The sequence below is a fragment of the Giraffa tippelskirchi genome, chromosome 5 (assembly GCF_054371585.1).
Source record: "Giraffa tippelskirchi isolate mGirTip1 chromosome 5, T2T-mGirTip1v1.2.pri, whole genome shotgun sequence".
In the NCBI taxonomy this organism is placed as follows: domain Eukaryota; kingdom Metazoa; phylum Chordata; class Mammalia; order Artiodactyla; family Giraffidae; genus Giraffa; species Giraffa tippelskirchi.
The window spans coordinates 97,617,741-97,634,427 of NC_137279.1; the positions used below are offsets into that span (position 1 = coordinate 97,617,741).

General features: G+C 40.3%; 1 protein-coding gene across 4 annotated transcripts in view; it reads right to left on the minus strand.

The window, feature by feature from the left end:
• TUFT1 (tuftelin 1) overlaps positions 1 to 16,687 on the minus strand; it is a 45,779-nt gene that overhangs the window by 24,126 nt on the left and 4,966 nt on the right. The window lies entirely within an intron of this gene.

Genomic DNA, 16,687 nt, shown 5'->3' on the forward strand with positions numbered 1-16,687 from the left:
CCTCTTGCAGCTAATGATGGGAAGATGGGTGCTGAACTAGCCAAGACAAAAGTGACTTTGAGGTCATCTGGTCATACCCTGCCATGAGGTCCAGAAGTATAAATGCCATCTTACTCTTAACAGTTTTGAGGAATCCTCCTAACCTTCCAAATATCTGATGGAGTGACAGGAGGAAAAAGAATGGACTCTGCCCAGAAAGCTGGGAGAAGCTTCTCTGGGAGGCAACAGATCTTCCTACACAAGAAAGAACAAATGGGTGGAGAAGTCATCAGTCTCTGTAATCAGATACTCTGTGTTCTCCCTATAAAATGGAAATACTACCATCCAACTGAGGGCTTTTTTGTTTAATATTAACTGAAAATAATATGGAGGTTGTTCTCTGCCACATAAGACTGTGTGCTTAGTCACTCAGTCATGTCTGACTCTTTGAGACCCCACGGACTGTAGCCCGCTAAGGTCCTTTGTCCATGGGATTCTCCAGGCAAGAATACTGGAGTGAGTTGCTATTTCCTTCTCCAGGGATCTTACTAACCCAGGGATCGAGCCCAAGTCTCTTGTGTCTGCTGCACTGCAGGTGGATTCTTTACCAGCAGAGCCATTGGGGAAGCCACAGAAGAGGAAAGTATTCAAATATTAGCTTCTTCCCACTTCTTGGAACAAGCCCAAATATAAGAAAGATTGAAGACACTCCCACATGGCCCTTAAGCCTTACCAAACCTGGCAATGTAGCTAGCTTTTACGAAAACACTTAATTCCTACCAAATAAAAGCCAGACCCTTAGCGTGGCATTTAAGGCTCTCTACAATCTGAGTGAACTCGCCTCTGCTGTCACTGGTCTTCATTGCCCGTGGTCCAATATGCCCCATGCTTTCCTACTTTAGTAACTTCGCTCTCTTAATTTCCTTTGCCTAAATGTTCTTTCTTCTCATTTTCACCAGGGGTACCTGCGAGTCCCTCAAGAGTTTGCATTCAATGGCCACATCTTCCATGACACTTCCCTACATCCTGCAGGAAACACATACTCACTTCCCTGTGCTCCCTCTGCTTCACAAGGCTTCTGGTGGCAAGTGCCTCTCACTTATCTGTGAGCCATGTGATCTTCTAACTGTTAACTCCTTGTGGGCAGCTGTCTGCCACAGCCCCTAACAAAGGTAAGCATTTTCTGAATGCATAGTGAGTGTTCCATGACATCTAGGTCAAGAGAACATTTCAAAAGAAAGAAGAAACGATTTCAAAATAGCCAAAGCAAAGTGAAAGTCACTCAGTTGTGTCCGACTTTGTGACCCCAAGGAGTATACAGTCCATGGAATTCTCCAGGCCAGAATACTGCAGTGGGTAGCCATTTCCTTCTCCAGGGGATCTTCCCAACCCAGGGATCGAACCGAGGTATCCTGCACTGCAGGCAGATTCTTTACCAACTGAACCACCAGGGAAGCCCAAAATAGCCAAAGTGGCTGCTAACTATTTTCCCCAGGACACAGACATGCACTTTGATTAAAGCATAGTCTCGGTAGTTCCCTGATGGTCCAATGGTTAGGATTTGATGCTTTCACTGCCATGTTCCGGGTTCAGCCATGGCATTTTAACTGGAAGAGCACAGACAACTAGTCTGGATTTGGGCCTTGAGAGGTCATCTCCTCTATTCATGTCATCAGGATCTCAGTTGGAGACAAGAAAGAAAGTTGAAGAAGTACTCAACTTGCTGAAAGAAATAATGGCTGAAAGACAGAGAAAACAAACAACAAACAAAAATAAAATACCAGGCTTACCATACCAATAATTACACTAAATGTACACAGTCTAAATACATCACTTAAATACAGATTGGCAGGAATTCACTGCTGGTCCAATGGTTAGGATGCCATACTTTCCCCCAGGTTAGATCCCTGATTGGGGAACTAAGATCCAGTAAGCTGTACAACCACAGTCAAAAAATAAAAAGCAGATTGGCAGAATGGATTTTAAAAAATGACTCATTATATGCTGTCTATAAAAACATATTCAATACTTTAAAAATATAGGCTGGTTGAAGTAAAAGAATGGGAAAAGATATATCATGTAGATATTAATCAAAGGAAAGCAGGAGTGCTATGTTAATATCAGATAAAGTAGACTTCAGAGCAAAGAGAATTACCATAAAAAGGACATTATGTAATGTAAATCCACAAAGAAGACAGAGCAATCCCAAATGTATATTCACCAAACACCAAGCCGCAAAATATGTGAAACAAAAACTGATAGAACAAACACACAAATCCACAATTATAGTTAGAGACTTCAATACCTATCTCTCAACAACTGATAGAACAATTGGGGTGGGGGAAATTAGCAAGAATATATAAGAACTCAACAACACCATCAGTCAACAAGATCTAATTGACATTTATAGAATACTCCACCCAACAGCAGCAGAATACACATTCTTTTCATGGATCTGTGGAACATACACTAAGACAGACCATAATCTGGACTATGAAAACACTCAACAAATTTGAAAGAACTGAAATCATACAGAGTACGTTATACGACTGCAATGGATTCAAACTAGAAACAAATAATAGAAGAATAATGGGAGAATTTCCAAACACTAGGAAACTAAACAATATACTTCTAAATAATCTTTGGGTCAAAAAGACACTCTCAAAGGAAATTTTTTAAAATTGCTGAACTGAGTGAAAATGAAAAACCAAAACATCAAACTTTGTGGGATATAGCCAAAGTAGTTCTTTAGAGAGGGAAAGAGAGAGAAATTCTCTAAACTCCCTCTAAAGAGAGGGAAATTCATAGCACTAAATGTATGTATTAGATGGAAAGAAAGTCTCAAATCAATAATTTAAGCTTCCACTACAAGAATTTTGAAAAAAACAAACTAAAACTCAAAGCAAGCAGGGAAAAGGACTTAATAAAAATAAGAGCATGGATAAATAATATTTACACAGAACAATAGAGAAAAACCAATGAAACAAAGAGCTATTCTTTGAAAGGATCAATGAAATCCATAACTTCAAATAAGACTGACAAAGAATGAAAGAGAGAGATCAATACCAATATAAATACCAATATCAGGAATGAAACACAATATTTCTATAGAACTTGCAGGTATTAAAAGTATAAGGTAATACTATGAACAACTCTACGAGCATAAATTTGACAATTCAGAAAAATGAATCAATTCTTAAAAAAAATATGAACTATCTAAGTTCTTTGTCTAATATGACATAGGTAATATGAATAGCCTTATAACTACTAAGGAAATTAAAATCATAATTTAAAAATTCTCAGAGGAGTTCCCTGGTGACCTAGTCATTAGGATTCCAGGCTTTCACTGCATGGCCTGGGTTCAATCCCTGGTCGGGGAACTGACATCCCACAAGCCACGTGGCATAGCCAAAAAAAAAAAAAAAAAATCTCTAAGAAGAAATATCCAGGCCCAGATGACTCCACTGGAGAGTTCTATGAAATATTTTAAAAATTAGCACCAATACTATTTCTACATAATCTCATCCAGAAAATAAGAGGAGGGACACTTTCAAATTCATTTTATGAAGCTATTCTTATTGTGGCACCAAGACCAAAAACAATTTTAAAAAGAAAACAAAAACAAAAAAACTACAAACCAATATCTCTCATAAATACAAAGATTTTATTCCCTAACATTTTGTTAGAACATGGGTAAAAGACATGAAAAGATATTTCACTGAAGAAAATATATGGGTGGCAAATAAGCATATAAAAAGATGTTCAACACCATTAGTCATTAGGGAAAGGTAAATTAAAACCACAGTGAGATATCATTACACACCTACTAGAATGGCTAAAACAAAGACTACAGCACCAAATGCTGGCAAGGATGCAGAGAAACTGGATCACTCACACGTTGCTGGGTGGGAATATAAAGTGACACAGCCACTCTGAAAAATAGTTTGGAATTTCTTTAAAAACTAAACATACAATCACCATATGACCCAGGAATTATATTCCTGGGCATTTATCACAAAGAAATGCAGACTTATGTTCCCACAAAAAATTGCACACTTGAGGTGGGAGATGGGAGGAAGGTTCAAGAGGGAGGGGACATGTATATACTAATGGCTGATTCATGTTAATGTACGGCAGAAACCAGCACAGTATTGTAAAGCAATTATCCTCCAATTAAAAATAAATAAATATTTTTTAAACACTTGCACACTAATGCTTATAACAGCTTTACTTGTAATACTCCAAAACCAGAAACAACCCAGACGCCCTTCAGTAAGTGAATGATTAAACAAACTCTGGTAAGGCCATACCCTGGAATGCTTACTATTCAGCAACAAAAAGGAACCAATTACCGACGCATGCAACACCAATTTCCCAAGAATTAAGCTAAATGAAAGAAGCCAATCACAAAAGGTTACATACTATATGATTTCATTTATCTAATAGTCTTGAAATGACAAAATTACAGAAATAGAGAACAGGCAAAGGGGTTCAAGAGTTAGGGAGAAGATGGAGGTGGAAAGGAAGTGGGTGTGACTCTAAAATGGCAACCTGAAGTATCTTTGTAGTGATGGAAATAGTCTGTATCTTGACTGTACTGATGTCACTATCCTGGTTGTGACAGTGCATTATGGTTTTGTAAGATGTTACCACTGAGGAATGCTAAGAAAATGCAAAAGATCTCTATTATTTCTTATAACTGCATGTGAATCTACAACTGTGTTAAAAAAAATACAGAGATAAAAATTAAAGAATTAAGGAAGGAAATAAGTAATTATTATCCTACTACTCTAAAACAGCCACTATTAAAATGTATTCCTTATAATATTTCTATGCACATTTTTGAAAGGCATACTACTATGTACAGTTATATACGTGTTTTCCCCCCCTTTAATATTTCATCATTAATTTCCATCACATTAAGCATTCTTCAAAATGAACTGCTTATTGCCAAATTCAGACTTAAATTGAAGAAAGTAGGGAAAACCACTAGTCCATTCAGATATGACCTAGATCAAATCCCTTATGAGTATACAGTGGAAGTGACAAATAGATTTAAGGGACTAGACCTGATAGACAGAGTGCCTGATGAACTATGGACAGAGGTTCGGGACATTGTACAGGAGACAGGGATCAAGAAAATCCCCATGGAAAAGAAATGCAAAAAAGCAAAATGGCTGTCTGAGGAGGCCTTACAGATAGCTGGGAAGAGAAGAGAAGCGAAAAGCAAAGGAGAAAAGGAAAGATATTCCCATCTGAATGTAGAGTTCCAAAGAATAGCAAGGAGAGATAAGAAAGCCTTCCTCAGCAATCAGTGCAAACAAATAGAGGAAAACAACAGATTGGGAAAGACTAGAGATCTCTTCAAGAAAATTAGAGATACCGAAGGAACATTTCATGCAAAGATAGGCTCGATAAAGGACAGAAATGGTATGGACCTAACAGAAGCAGAAGATATTAAGAAGAGGTGGCAAGAATACATAGAAGAACTGTACAAAAAAGATCTTCACGACCCAGATAATCATGATGGTGTGATCACTCACCTAGAGCCAGACATCCTGGAATGTGAAATCATGTGGGCCTTAGAAAGCATCACTACAAACAAAGCTAGTGGAGGTGATGGAATTCCAGTTGAGCTATTTCAAATCCTCAAAGGTGATGCTGTGAAAGTGCTGCACTCAATATGCCAGCAAATTTGGAAAACTCAGCAGTGGCCACAGGACTGGAAAAAGTCAGTTTTCGTTCCAATCCCAAAGAAAGGCAATGCCAAAGAATGCTCAAACTACTGCACAATTGCACTCATCTCACATGCTAGTAAAGTAATGCTCAAAATTCTCCAAGCCAGGCTTCAGCAATACATGAACCGTGAACTTCCAGATGTTCAAGCTGGTTTTAGAAAAGGCAGAGGAACCAGAGATCAAATTGCCAACATCCGCTGGATCATCGAAAAAGCAAGAGAGTTCCAGAAAAACATCTATTTCTGCTTTATTGACTACGCCAAAGCCTTTGACTGTGTGGATCACAATAAACTGTGGAAAATTCTGAAAGAGATGGGAATACCAGACCATCTGACCTGTCTCTTGAGAAACCTGTATGCAGGTCAGGAAGCAACAGTTAGAACTGGACATGAAACAACAGACTGGTTCCAAATAGGCAAAGGAGTACGTCAAGGCTGTATATTGTCACCCTGCTTATTTAACTTCTATGCAGAGTACATCATGAGAAACGCTGGGCTGGAAGAAACACAAGCTGAAATCAAGATTGCCGGGAGAAATATCAATAACCTCAGATATGCGGATGACACCACCCTTACGGCAGAAAGTGAAGAAGAACTAAAGAGTCTCTTGATGAAAGTGAAAGAGGAGAGTGAAAAAGTTGGCTTAAAGCTCAACGTTCAGAAAACTGAGATCATGGCATCTGGTCCCATCACTTCATGGGAAATAGATGGGGAAACAGTGGAAACAGCGTCAGACTTTATTTTTTGGGCTCCAGAATCACTGCTGATGGTGACTGCAGCCATGAAATTAAAAGACGCTTACTCCTTGGAAGGAAGGTTATGGCCAACTTAGATAGCATATTTAAAAGCAGAGACATTACTTTGCCAACAAAAGTCCGTCTAGTCAAGGCTATGGTTTTTCCAATGGTCATGTATGGATGTGAGAGTTGGACGGTGAAGAAAGCTGAGTGCTGAAGAATTGATGCTTTTGAACTGTGGTGTTGGAGAAGACTCTTGAGAGTCCCTTGGACTGCAAGGAGATCCAATCAATCCATCCTAAAAGAGATCAATCCTGGGTGTTCATTGGAAGGTCTGATGTTGAAGTTGAAACTCCAATACTTTGGCCACCTCATGCGAAGGGTTGACTTATTGGAAAAGACCCTAATGCTGGGAAGGATTGGGGGCAGGAGGAGAAGGGGACGACAGAGGATGAGATGGTTGGATGGCATCACCGACTCGATGGACATGGGTTTGGGTGGACTCTGGGAGTTGGTGATGGACAGGGAGGCCTGGCGTGCTGCAGTTCATGGGGTCGCAAAGAGTTGGACACGACTGAGTGACTGAACTGAACTGAACTATTAATACTCCATGAATAGATCAGGCTAATTTATTCAGCCTAACTGCCCCCCAACTTCAGTGTAGGATATGATCAACTTCTTTCATTTTACTTTTCATATACTTATTTTTTATTTTAGAAAATAAATTTTATTTTGATAGAATGAGATGATACATAACAAACAGTACCCAAATCACCACCAGGTCTATTGCCTGGTCCATTATCCCTCAAGCCCAAACTGATTTTCTACCCCTTTGCAGAAAAAGAATAGCATTTAGAACAGTTAGACCTTGGCCCAAACACTAGCTCTGACTTTCATTTCTTGTGTGCATTAATTTTATTCTTCCTCAGCCTTACTTTACTAGTTGGTAAGATGGACAGTACAACACTTAAGTGAGAACACAGTGACTAATACACATAGACATACAAAAATGCCAGTTCCTCAAAATCTGACAATGCTCCTCTTTAAAATATTTTCCATAAGCATATAGGTTAAAGTAAATATGCCTTGTTATGGGAAAAATGCATATTAATTTCTACTTCATAGTATATACAAATGTTAATTCTGAGTGGATTGCAGATGTAAATGTGAAAAGCAGAAAAATAAAGGTTTTAAAAAATTTTTTTTATTTTTATTTATTTGGCTGCATTGGGTCTCAGTTGTGACACATGGGATCTAGTTTCCTGACCAGGGATCAAACCCAGGCCCCCTGTATTGGGAAAGCAGAGTCTTAGCCACTGAACCACCAGGGAATTCCCAGAAAAATAAAGGTTTTTATAGAATTTTTTTTTTAGGATTCCCTAGTGGCTCAGACGATAAAGAATCTGCCTGCAATGTGGGAGACCCGGGTTGGATCCCTCGGTCAGGAAGATCTCCTGGAGAAGGAAATGGCAACCTACTTCAGTACTCTTGCCTGGAAAATCCCATGGACGGAGGAGCCTGGCAGGCTATAGTCTATGGGGTCACAAAGAGTTGGACATGACTGAGCAACTTCATTTTCTTTCTTTCAGAACATTTTTACGGCCTTGACAAAGGCAAAATTTTTCTTAAACATAACATTAGAAAATCCTTCTCGTAAAAAATTGATAAATTAGACTATATTAAAATTTTGAACTTTCATTCATCAGAAGACACCATTAACAGAGTGCATAACAATCCACAGAGTAGAAGATATTCATTCTATGACTATCTGACAAAGGATATTCAGAATACATTAAGAATTCCTGTAAGACAAAAAACAACATGATATCCTGGACTGAATTCGGATCAGAAAAAGGGTACGTTAGTGAAAAATCTGGTGAAATCCAATTAAAGCCTACAATTTAGTTAACCAGTACTATATCAATTAAAAATTTCTTAGTTATGACAAATGTGCCATGGTTATGTAAGATGCTAGCACTGGAGAAAATTGGGTGAAGAGTATATGAGTATTATCTTTGCAACTTTTCTGTAAACTTAAAATTATTTCAAAATAAAGAGTATATTTAAAGGAAGAAAGAAGGGGAGGGAGGGAACATGAGAGGGAGAGAGAGGGTCGCCCAACAGAAAAATGAGCAAAACACTTCAATAGAATCATCACATAAGAGGATATTCACATAGCCAATAAACATATGAAAAGGGTTCTATCTCATTAGCCATGTCATCAAAGAACTAGGAACTAAAATGACAAAGCAATACCACAAAATACCCATCAGAATGACGGGTTAGAAAAAAAAAACAAACCAAGTGTTAGGGGCTGTCGAACAATCAGAACTCTCATACACTGATGGAGGGTTTGCTCATTATCACAATCAATCACAATCATTTTGGAAGTATCTACCACAGATGAACACATGACAACCTCAGTCCAGTCGCTCAGTCGTGTCCGACTCTTTGTGACCCCATGGACTGCAGCACACCAGGCTTCCCTGTCCATCACCAACTCCCAGAGTTTACTCAAACTCATGTCCATTGAGTCGGTGATGCCATCCAACCATCTCACCCTCTGTCGTCCCCTTCTCTTCCTGCCTTCAATCTTATAAGCATCCTATAACACAGCAACTCTACACCTGGTTATCTACTCAATAGAAATGCACATATACTTTCCCATAAAAAACACATACTAGAATGTTCATAGTAGCATTTTTCACAATAGCCAAAATTAAGAAATGTTTTGGAGTAGAATGGATTGAGATATAGCCATCCATACAACAGAACACTGTACAACAATGGAAAAGAATGAACTAATGGACATACAACATGGATATGTTATGGATATATTTATAGATAGGTTAAGCAAAAGAAGTCAGACAATAAAGTATACCATATAATTCCATTTCTACAAAAAGTATAAAAACAAGCAAAATTAAGAATGCTTTCAGAAGTCAAGATTGTGGTTACCCGTGAGGATAGAGGGTTGGTAATAACTAGAAGGGGACAAAAGGGGATGCCCTGATGCTGGTAATGGTCTGTTTCTTGATCTGGGTGATAGTATTCAGTTTTTGAAAATTATTTGAGTATATTTATGTATGTATGTTATTGCATACATACATAAATGTATGTCTTTTTTAAAAGCAAACAAAAAAATTTAAAACTGCTTATCATAGCATTAAAATTCCCTTATGATCAGACCTATTATCACTGTCTGCATCACACAGTGTCTTGACTCCCACCAGGACCTCACCTGTACCCGACACTAGCTATTCCAAACTTTCCTAATCCAACTGTAGCAAAGCACCCAAATCCAAATTTCTGTGGATGAGCCTTCCAATGCAACACACGTTCCCACCTCCCCAAAGGTGTACACGTTGTTTTCTCCTCTGAGATTACCTTCCCCTCCCTTGCCTCTTTGGAGAATTGCACTCAACCTTAAGGCTCCCCTCTAACAGTCCTACCCCAGCACTCCTCTGTCAGAGCCTGCTCCTGCACCCACTGCATCCAACATACCCTACACTGTAACACAGGCCCCATTCCTTCATAACTACTTATTCACTCTTCTCCCCGATAAAATCATAAGCTCCTGAAGACCTTGATGGCTTATTTAGCACAGTGCCTTGCTTAGAGCAGGCACGTCAAAGAATATGTGTTGCGTGAATTCCAAGTAATGTGGTCTGGGATCTTCCCAATTCCTTTTCTTTTGAGAACATTAGACTCCTCAGTTAGAGAAGTGGTACGGAACACTGGAAAAAAGCAGACATGAAAAGGGAGGAAACAAGAAAAAAAATGAGCAAAGATCAAGAAAGGCAACACTAACAAAAACTACAGGGACTACTCTTGTGGTCTAGTGGTTAAGAATCAGCCTGCCAATGCAGAAGACATGGGTTCAATCCCTAGTCCGGGAAGATTCCACATGTTGCAGAGAAACTTAGCCCATGCACCACAACTACTGAGCCCGTGCTCTAGAGCCCATGAACCACAACTACTGAGCCCAAACACCACAACTACTGAAGCCTATGTACAGCAACTACTGACTCCAGGCACCCAAGAGCCTGTGCTCTGCAACAGGAGAAGCCACTGCAATGAGAAGCCCATACACAAAACTAGAGAGTAGCCCCTGCTTGCCCCAACTAGAGAAAGCCCACGGGCAGCAATGAAGACCCAGCACAACCAATAAATAAATAAATGAATGAATAAATAAATTTCAAATAGAAATACAAATGGCTAAAAAATATATCAAAGATGCTCAACATTACCAGTAATAAAGGAAATGCAAAAATTAAAATAACAATGAGTTATCATTTGGGGGGAATTTCATTAAATTTTGATTTGAAAAGTGTAAGATAAGACACATAGAAGTACGCTCACAGCAGCACTGCTTGCAGTGGGAAAACACTGGAAACAACCCAAATGGTGCGCTGACAAGGAAATGGATGAATAAACTCTGTCACAGTAATACAGTGAACTAGTATATTCAGCTGTGAAAATAAATGAACTACAGCTACATGCATCGACATGAAAGAATCTCAAAATTAATGCTATGCAAAAAAGTAAGCAGTAGAATATAGATGATACCATGTATACAAAGTTCAAAACACGTCAAACTAAGCAATATATTACTTGAGTATGTAGTAAAAGTATAATAAAAAGCAAAAAAATAAAAACACAAAATTCCCAAATTCTGTGGAGGAAGCAGAAGGGTTATGATCCATAAGGGACCCCAGGGAGCTTCAAAATATTGGTAATGTTCTGTTTCTTAAGGTGGCCATTCAGTACACAAGTGACCATTTTATTTGCTATGTTTGAAAACTTCCCGTATAGGGACTTTTCTGGTGGTCTAGTGATAAAGACTCTGTGCTTCCACTGCAGGAGCACGGGCATGGGTTCGATTCCTGGGCATCAAGGAATTAAAATCCCGCATGCCATATGGTATGACAAGGAAAAAAAAACTTCCCATATACAAAGGTATCCTTTCTTGATTTTCAGTAAAGTGAGTGAGTTACTTCATGTAAATCCTGCAGAAATATCATTTTTAGATCAAGTGAATGGCAAATTTTAAAGATACTGATAATACCTAGGATTGGTGAGGCTGCAGGAAAAAAGACTAATTTCACATGTATATCATCAGAGATTATAAAAGTATTTTTAGAAATCAATTTGGCCAATATTAACAGTGCATACTTTTTTAAACCCTTTGACTAATTCCACTTTTAGGAATATGCTCTATGAAAATCCATGCACGTTTACCCAAAGATATGTGTGTAAAAATGTTAACTGCAATCCTCTTTACAATACTTAAAGACCTGGAAACAGCACAAATAGTCTCGAGTGAGTGAATTAAGTATGGTAATACCCATGTTATGAAATACTACACTGCTGATAAGTAAACCTCTGCAAGTTGACAGGAAAAGACCTCCAAGATATAGTAAGTGAGGGATTTCCCTGGTGGTCCAGTAGTTAAGAATCCACCTTGCAATGCAGAGGATGCAGGTTAAATAACTGGTCAGGGAACTAAGATTGCATGCCGTGAAGCAACTAAGTCTGCACACTGCAACTACTGAAGCCCATGTGCTCTGGAGCCCAAGTGCCACAACTAGAAAGCCTGCATGCCACAAATACAGAGTACATGCACTGCAACTAGAGAGTCTGTGGACCGCAGCAAAGATCCCACATGATGCAGCAAAGATCCCATGCTACAACTAAGACCAGATGCAGCCAAATAAATATTAAAAAGATATATTAAGTGAAAAAAGCAAGTCATAATTTAATTCATAAAATATGACCTTTTATTTATTTAAGTACATATATATGTTCAGAGTATTAGTAATTGTCAACTCCTAAATAAAGCGAATACTACATGCTGAGCCCTACTGGGTCCTGTTCTAAGTGCTTTATATGTATTAACTCATTTAATCCTCACAAGACAACTATATGTTAGGTATAAATCCCCATTTTACAGATGAGAAAACTGAGGCACATAAGTTAAGTATCTTGCCCAAAGTCACATAATTAGTAAGGAGAAGAGTCAGGATTCAAACCCAGGCCCTGTGATTCCAGAGTCTGTACTCCTAACCACCATGCCACACTGGCATTTCTTGAAAGTAACCACAACAGAAAAGCACTGAACTCATACACACTAAGCTAGAAAAAGTCTACTCAGCAGTAAAGAATCTGCCTGCAACACAGGAGATTGGGGTTCGATCCCTGGGTTGGGAAGATCCCCTAGAGGAGGAAATGGCAACCCACTCCAATATTCTTGCTTGAAAACGCCCATGGACAGAGGAACCTGGCAGGCCGCAGTCCGTGGGGTTGCAAAGAATTGGACACAATTGAACACACAGAAAAAGTCAGAGGAGTAAAGGGACTTGCAGTTCATGTATCAATACTTCTACAGTGTTTTAAACGTCTGCAACAAAAATGTATTTGTGTGACATTCCTATACAAAATACGTAAAAGAAAGAGAAGGAAAGAAAAAGTACTAAACTTCGAGACAGAGGTGGGGTTTGAGTACAAATGGCACCTACTAATCCTTGAGCAAATCATTTTATCTCTCTGGGCAATTTCCCATCTGCAAAATGGGGGGTAATAATACCTACCTTGCCTGTAACTTTAGGAAAGTAGGTAGTAGATGTTTAGCAACAGTATGAAAGTGCTTTGCAAACCATAAATCACTTCCCAAAAGTGAGGCAGCATTGACTTTCCCAAGGAGCTCTAGGAAGACTGCAAGGAAGGGGAGTAGGTGAAACCAACTGTCTAAAAGGAGCCTGTGAGGGCTTTCCTGGTGGCTCAATGGTAAAGAATCTGCCTGCCAATGCAGGAGACTAGGGTTCTATCCCTGGTCCAGGAAGATCCCACACGCCATGGAGCAACTAAGCCCGTGCGCCTTCAATAAATAAAAAAATTAAAGGAGCCTATGAATAAATCTAGGGTTCTTTCTGGCACTTCATCCTCCAGAACTGGAGGATCCAGTCTGTAAGGCCACAGGCTTCACCTCACAACCCCAAACCATAGCCAAAGAGGAAAACCCAGGCCCCTCTCTGGTGCCACTGGTTTCTGGGGCTGGAGGGACCCTAGGGCTGTGAGCAGGCTTCAGGCAGCTTTAGGAATATCCCAAAATATCTAGCAGGGGGGTCCCCTCTGGGGACTCTCTGAATGGCAAGATAGGAAGGGGAGCCATCTTCTCTAGGGAAAAAGGAACAGAGCTAATCACAAGGTAAGCAGCCTCTAACCTCATAAACATTCTTGGGGAGAAGCCCAGCCACTTCTAAAATTATAGGCAGCCTCTCCACTCTGTTCAAACAAATCTCCAGCTGTGACTCACTCCTCAGAGCGGGGAGGGGGTAAACACATAGCTAAGGGCTTAGAGATCAAGATGCTAAGGAACAGTGATAGGGAGATAAACAGGGAGGCCCCAGAGGTTCTCACACCTCAGGCTCACGTGAATAGTGGAAAGATCCATGGGAAAATATGTCTCCCTAGCTCTCACTCCCCAGGCTGCTATGAAGGCCATGAAGACTGAACGGCAGCTGAGAGTCAAGGGCCTCTGAGAAGGAAGCCAACAGAGTATAAGATTGCCGCTCAGCTGGAAACCAGCATCCTTAACTTATCCGTGCCCTATAATCCACTCCTCCACCATCTTGTCCCTTGATCCTGTTCCCTATTTCCACTTGGAATGTCCATGGTCTCTCAAGCAGCCACCTCAATTTTTCTCTTCTGAGAAATAGAAATAGCCAGCCTCTTGCAATAACCATTCCCGAGAGGTCAGGTTGAGGAAAGCCCCAGTAAAGTCAAAGAGGCTAGGTGCAGTGATTGGGGGACCACCATCTCTTGGCTGAGACTCCTAACCCACTTGGTTCACAGGTCTCTCAGGGTACTCTTGGTCCTGCCTCTTGCAGGGCTCTCTAGGTCAGAGCTGGCCCTTTGTTGCATTCCTGCTCCTCCCCACAGAGTAACCAACAACAAAGGTGTTTGCTTTTTGTCTGGTTCCCTGCCCAAAGGCATGGGCTGGACAAGCTCTATGCAGAGAGTTGACCAAGGTGATTGGGAGGTGAAATGAGAAAAAGGGATTTAGGGTGGCACCCTAAATTGGGGCAGCTGTTCTCATTCTCTGGACCGCTGGCACAGCAAAACACAGGGGCCAGCAGGAAGAGGGAGGTGGGCTCCTGAACTCTCAACTCTGAGGAAGACACCCTTTTGCTCAGCTAGTCTTCCTTTAGGAAACCCACCTTGTGCCGAGCCAGCCTGGAATCCCCAGTTCCCTGGCACCCCCTTCCCTTCTCCAGTCTCTGATTACCTTGCTTTGTGATTTTTGCTTTCTTTGCCCCCAAGCCCTAAAAGACCATTTCCTTTTCCTTCCTTTCTATTTTCTTCTCCTCTTTCTGCCCCTGCTGTCCAGGCTTCAATCTGGGCCAAGAGTCTCCCTGGAACATACCTGTTCCCTCAACTAAACCTCCCCACCCCTAGGAGACAAAGGTATTTCACAAGACTGAATTGTGACCCAGAGAGGCACATACCATAATTATCAGCAGGCGAGGAAGCTTGTCCCACCTGCTCTGAGTACATGTGTATGGAACTGAAACCATCTGGGTGCACACACCACCCCACCACTCCCAACTGCAAGAAATATGGGCAAACGTTGGCGCCAAATGCCTGGTGACTCCGTAAGCCTCCCCTCTCAGATCCTCCCACAGAGCCCAGCATTCCCCAAATTCCTGGCAGGCTTGGAGGCATCATTTGTAGTGCTCTTAAAGGTAAGAATTTGGCAACGAATGGGGGAGATAGAATGGTGTGAGGAGGAATTTACAGGCTGAGCTTGTGGCAGAGCTCATGAGTGAAAGGAACAGGCAGTCACCGAACTTGAATGGTTCCTCTGCCCAGGAGTTTCTTTCCCCACCCAGGTGTCACAGAGCCAGGGCTGCCACCGGCTTAGAATTCATTCATTCCTTTGGAGTAAGCATCAGTGACTCCAGAAGAATCCTCTTTTAAAATGCAAATATTCTGACCCAGCAATTCCAAACCTAGGTATTTCTTTCCAAGAGAAATTAAAACATAAGTCCACATAAAAACTTGTAAACAAATGTTCATAAGAGCATTATTCATAAAAGAAGAAAGAAGAAACAACCAACTAATAAGAAGCTACTGTATAGTACAGGGAACTCCACTCAATACTCTGTTATGGCCTATATAGGAAAAGATTCTAAAAAAGAGTGGATATATGTATAAGTGATTTGCTTTGCCACATACCTGAAACAAACACAACACTGTAAATCAACTATACTCCAATTTCAAAACATTTTTTTTAAAAAGAAACAACCTAAAAGCCCACTGACATTTATCCATGATGAACATGTCAAAATATTTCCATACAATGTAATATTTATTATTCAGTCATAAAAAGGAATGAAATACTGATTCACGTTACAACATGGGTCAACCTTAAAAACATGCTAACTAGAGGAAGCCAGTCACAAAGGATCACATATTATATGATTACATTTAGATAAAATATCTAGAATAGGCAAACCATAGAGAATGAAAGTAGACTGCTAGGGCTGGGGTCAGGGACTATTGGAGGAAAATGGGGAGTGCTTGCTAATAGGTCAGGACTTCTTTATGGGGTGATGAAATATGTTCTAAAATCAGCTGTGTTGATGACTATACAACTCTGTGAATATACTAAAACCCATTGAATTGTATATGGAATGGGTGATATGTATGGCATGTGAATTATATCTCAATAAAGCTATTATAAAAAGAAAATGAAAACAAGGCCTATAGTGAGCCTTCAGTAAATCATAACTTCAGTAAAAAAAAAAAAAAAAAAGTCTTTTCTAAGTTAGGAAAGACTTGGCATTAAACTAATGCAGCTCCTGAGGTCCTAAAGGAATGACACCTATTTCAGGGTAAAGACAAAGGTTCAGACTGCAGCTGATGTAAAATTTCAAATCCACTCAGATATTGAGAAAATCTCTCTAGTTAGACTGACCAATATAAAAAATGTAGAAAGGACTGGGTGGTGGCGGTGGGGAGTGTTAGTTGCTCAAGCCTGTGGACTTTTTGCAACCCCACAGACTGTAGCCTCTGTCCATGGAATTCCCTAGGCAAGAATTGTGGAGTGGGTAGCCATTCCCTTCTCCAGAGGATCTTCCCAACCCAGGGACTGAACTTGGGTCTCCCACATTGCAGGCAGATTCTTTACCATCTGAGCCACCAGGGAAGTTCTGGGGTGTAGGTGGGGAGA